This window comes from Rana temporaria, chromosome 2 (genome assembly GCF_905171775.1).
Source record: "Rana temporaria chromosome 2, aRanTem1.1, whole genome shotgun sequence".
In the NCBI taxonomy this organism is placed as follows: Eukaryota; Metazoa; Chordata; class Amphibia; order Anura; family Ranidae; genus Rana; species Rana temporaria.
The window spans coordinates 72,849,782-72,855,131 of record NC_053490.1 but is presented as its reverse complement, the minus strand read 5'-3'; the positions used below and the strand labels follow the sequence as shown (position 1 = coordinate 72,855,131).

Sequence of the window (5,350 nt, the reverse complement as noted above, 5' to 3'; positions counted from 1 at the left end):
TGTTTGCAACCCCCCAAAAATTGTGAGCACCAGCCACCACTGACTACAACCATCCAAAACACATATAAGATACCCCATTGCATTTATAATAGCACACGTTTACAAATTCAGAACTGTGAATGAACCCTAAATGTCAATGGTGGATGTATTGATAGGTTTTCATTAAAACGGTAGCTTTATTAGGTTTTCATTGAAAAAAGAAACAGAAAAGGAATAGAACAATCCTCAATAGTGTATTAGGATAATTTACAGTGAATGACATTAAAGCTTAAAGGGGTTGTAAAGGTACATTTTTTTTTCCTTAATAGCTTCCTTTACCTTAGTGCAGTCCTCCTTCACTTACCTCATCCTTCCATTTTGCTTTTAAATGTCCTTATTTCTTCTGATAAATCCTCACTTCCTGTTATTCTGTCTGTAACTCCACACAGTAGTGCAAGGCTTTCTCCCTGGTGTGGAGTGTCGTGCTCGCACCCTTCCTTGGACTGCGGGAGAGTCAGGACGCTCTCTATGTTGCAGAAAGAGAAAGGAGCTGTGTGTTAGTGGGCATCCTGACTCTCCAGCAGTCTAAGGGAGGCGGCGAGCACGACACTCCACACCAGGGAGAAAGCCTTGCATTACTGTGTGGAGTATATATAATATATAAAATATAAAAAGTGTTGTATCAAATGCCAACATTTTCTCTTAGGTTTGAACAGAGTACAGAAGGTATGAAATAAATAGACCTGATTAATTGAGACACCATTGGCTGCTTGAAACCAAAAGTTTGTCACCAACTAGGTCAAGGGAAAGGGAAAAAAGGGATTTTGGGGGGGACTATTCACGGCACTGGTTAAACACAATTACGTAAAAAATAACAAGTATTTATTGAACATAAAACAGGTATCATAAAACAACATTTAAAGACAATCCCCACATTGCACAACAGTAAGTTAAACACAAACTATATCTGCGTGTAAGGAGTTGATCGCCTCGACCGGTTTCGCGGTAGTGTACCGCTTCTTCAGGAGGGGGTTTGTCTACAAGATATGCATAAAACATATAAATATACAAGCAAGTTTATACAATGGTTGTAAATATTTTATAATATAATCCAAGTAGCATGCCTTATAATGGAGTGAAAAACTCACCCAGACTGGTCAATTGAACAAGCCGGAGACCCAGTTGAATACCTTCTTTGGCGCAAGGAGGGGGATATATTTGTTTAGAACGGGCTCTATTAAGGAATAAGGTTGATAATTTTATATGTAGCGAAGTGATCAGTAGTTTTAATGAGGTGAGGGACACCGTGAAGTGTGTGGAAGTGGTATATCGCAGTGACAAGGGTTGATAAAGTGAAATAAGAAAATGGGAACATGAGGGGAAAACAGAGGTAAGGGGTGAAGAGAAAAAGAAGGTAGGGAAGAAAAGATATGGGATTGAAGATGGGATGAGAAGAGGAAAGAATGAAGAATGACATTTCAATGTAATGGGAGTGAAGTGAAGGAGCAAGGAGTGTAGGGGGGGAGGGGGGAAGGGGTCGGTGATAGAAAGGGGAGAAGGGAAAGGATGAAGGGAAGGGAGGGCGGGGGAAGAAAGAAAAGGAAGGAGAGAAAGGGGGGACGATGAAAGTGCGGGGAGGGGGGAGGGGGGGGGGGGGAAACAAAGGGGGAAGAAGGGGGGTGGGGGGAAAAAAGTGTGAGATGAAAAAGTACAAGTGGATATATGGAAAGAGAGGACAAGAAAGGGGAAGGGAGGAAAGGACAATTAAGAAAAGAAAAGGAGGGGGAAAGTAAATGGGTAGGTAGGGCGGGGGGGGGGGTGGTCCAAGGAGGGAGGAAGAAAAAGGAGGAGGGAGGGGAAGAAACGGGCCATTAAAGGAAGGGGGGGAAAGGGGGAGACATGGGAAAGAATAAAGGAAGGGGGGGGGGGGGGAAATGAAAAATTGAAAATTTGAAAAAATAATTAAATGAGAGTAATTAGAAAGAGTGGAGTAATAAATAATTGTGCATACATGCAGGGTGCCCAAAAAGAACGAGAAAATATACTGCTAAAAAATGTGAAGAATGTGAAGGTGAATGTAAAATTAAGATATTAAGGGAGTACAGAGAATCTCCAAGAAGTCAAAAGTTTGGAAAAACCGATCACCAGATAGTCTAGTAATATTTGTATAGGTAGACCCAGGTGGGTCCTTACCATAGCTATACATAAAATGTATATCCAATTTTACTGGGGCACAGGAGGACAGCCTTGGTAAGTCAATTGTAAGGTTAGCTCAACTGCCAGGGTATAGGCAGTGCAATGCACTGATTCCAGCTGAGAAGGTTAGAAAATACATGGGCCAGTTAGACATAGAAAACAATCGGAACTGGAGCCAAATAGGTAGATGCTGATCTGACTTACCGTGGCTGATGATTTCCCACGTGTGTCCCCAGGGAGAGCGTCCGTGCTATCTCACAGCATCGGCTTTCTCAGCCGCTTTTGTAAGGATCCCTGGGCGGCAATATGTGACGTCATCCATAGGCGACGTTATCGCCGTCCAGCGTCCCACCAACCCCTGCACGTGAGTGCGTGGGTGTGCGGCCAGAGACCCAATGGCATGACACCAGGTCATAGGCTGCAGGCAGGGAGCCGTGATTGGTGCTCCCTGCTGGGGACAACACTCCGTGCGCCAATGGAGAAGGAAAGGCTGGGCATCAGGCTAAATCAACCAATCGGGGAGGTCAAACTCCAAAGGCAAGCTAAATGCGGAAAAATAAACGTAGTATATGACATTTACATGGCAATTACAGCGATGAGCATAGAGATTACTCAATACATAAATTTGATGGGGGATTAATCCATCATATTGCCTAGCAGTCTGCATCAGAGCACAATATTCTGAAATTTAAACAGAACAAAGTTTATATAAAGAATTAAAATTACATCACAATATCACATCTATATAATGGCTCCGAGGCCACATAGCCCACACCTCAGATCATAGTTGTAGTCTAAGGGTGTGGGGGATATAATTAGTGAATGGGAAAAAGGAATTTAAAGACACGGAAAAGGTAGGGGGGGGGGGGAAGAAAGGAAGGGAGGGGGGGGGGGGGGGGAAAGGAGAGAAAGAGGAGAATCAAGGAGGAGAAGATTGGAACGTGGTCACTCCTCCAGAAGTTATATGTATTAATATTCCCGTAGAAATGGTTTATAGGAATTGACTTCATTCAATCCTGGGAACCTCATGGCATTTAAATCTTCGATCCATAGGCACTCCTTCTGTAGAATGGCCCTGTTCCAATCACCTCCCCGTTTAGTTTGAGGGATGACTTCCAAAACAAAAAAACTAATGACAGAAAGGTCGTATCGATGGTAAAGTCCCACGTGACGTCCTACTGTGGTTAATTTGCCCACATCAGAATCATATAGGTGATCCCCCATCCGTTGTCGGAACTCCCTGAACGTCTTCCCCACATAGAAGGCTCCACAAACACAGCTCATGAGGTAAATAATACCCTTAGTGCCACAGTTGGCAGAAAAGGGGGGGTAAAATTCCCGGCCATTCGGCAACAGAAAATGTTGTCCCTCCATCACCCATGGGCATCTTGGGCAATTGCCACATTTGTAGGTGCCCCGGGGTGATGTGTCGGACACATGTTGTATGGTATAGTGGCTTTGAGTTAGTCGATCCCTCAATGAGCTGGCTCGGCGAAATACCATCTCAGGTTTTTGTTTAATATATTTCTTAAGGGTATCATCCTCGGCAATAATATGCCAATGGGTTTGTAATATATTGCGCAGTTCATTGTGGTGGGCCGAATAAGTCGTGATGAATCGTACTGATTCATTGAGACCTTTTTTATTATTCTTGGGAGGATCATACAGCAAGGAATGCCTAGAACGGAGGCATGCCCTGTTGTAGGCCTTCTTTAAATTGGTGTGGGTATAGCCACGAGTTAGGAGACGATCACGTAGTTCATCTGCCTGTCTCTTGAAGTCTATTGGTAATGTGCAATTTCTACGTAGCCTCAAGTATTGGGCAAAGGGGATGCTTCGAATAAGCGGTTTTGGATGGGCACTGGAGGCATATAATAGGGTATTACCTGCTGTAGGTTTCCTATATAGGTCCGTGTAGAGTATGCCATTGGCCTGTTTGATGACAGTCAGGTCCAAGAAGGGGACCTGACTCTCATCAAACACGACCGTAAATTTTAAGTTGAATTCATTTACATTGAGCGTCTGTACAAATTCAAGTAACAATTCCCTTGAACCTGTCCAAATAATGATTTGATAATAATGAATAGTCCCCCCCAAAATCCCTTTTTTCCCTTTCCCTTGACCTAGTTGGTGACAAACTTTTGGTTTCAAGCAGCCAATGGTGTCTCAATTAATCAGGTCTATTTATTTCATATATCAATTGGGACGAAGGCACATGCCCACTTCTTATATTCTTAGTATAAAAGAGACCATACTCATCCGTTCTTCAGAGTACAGAAGGTTTTAAAAACACTGTCAGGCTCTTTAAAAGATCCATACTCACTATACACAAAATTATGGAAAATCCATAAAATCATGGCTGTCACTGGGCTAGAAGGTTTGGGAAACTCTTTTATTGGGGACATCTGTTCTAATGACAACTGTCTAAGAGGTAATTTCCCCTCACATTAAAGATTTTATTCATGCTGTTTCTCCAGGACAGAAAGTAAAACAGAAATAAAAAAAAAGATAGGGCTTTTAATCATTGCTCACCCAAAATAAAAAATAAAAACATTTGACTTTATATATACACATATATTCGGTATGACCATAAGTGCAATTTATATATTATGCTATGTACACCTGGAAGACGGAAGCTTTTCATTGGATATTCCGTCCATGTGTATGCCCCATCGGAAATTTAGACGGAATTAGAACAGAGAACATGGAATTTCTGTTCGTCTGGATGCAATTCCGACTGACTTAAAACCATGCATGCTCAAAATCAAGTCAACGCATGCTCCGAAAGCATTGAACTTAATTTTTCTCGGCTCGTCACAGTGTTGTATGCCACTGCGTTCTTGACAATCGGAATTTGGTGTGACTGTGTGTATGCAAGACAGCTTGAGCGGAATTCCGTCAGAACTTCGTCTGAGTTTATTCTGATGGGTAAACCAGTCTTGTGTACAGGGCATAAGACTTAATAGACTGGAATCCTCACACAATAAAGGTTCCCATGTCATCTGTCTCTATTACATTCAGCGCTTTTTGCTATGTGACAGAAAACATTTAGTAGCTACTGCCAAAGGTAAAGGTCAGCAGACGGGTAAAAGGTCAACCAGAGAACAGACCAGGCACACCTTTAAACTAATATACTGGAACTGATTGATGGACAAAAGGCTAAAGGAACTCAACT

At 42.5% G+C, this 5,350-nt stretch overlaps 1 long non-coding RNA gene across 1 annotated transcript; it reads right to left on the bottom strand.

The window, feature by feature from the left end:
* Positions 1–714: 714 nt before the first annotated feature.
* LOC120928532 lies at positions 715–2,427 on the bottom strand. Its single transcript, XR_005747207.1, has 3 exons — positions 2,380–2,427; positions 2,173–2,292; positions 715–1,213 (listed from the first exon to the last, which is right to left on the bottom strand). It is a non-coding gene; the product is annotated as an uncharacterized LOC120928532 (long non-coding RNA).
* Between the last annotated feature and the right edge of the window lie 2,923 nt (positions 2,428–5,350).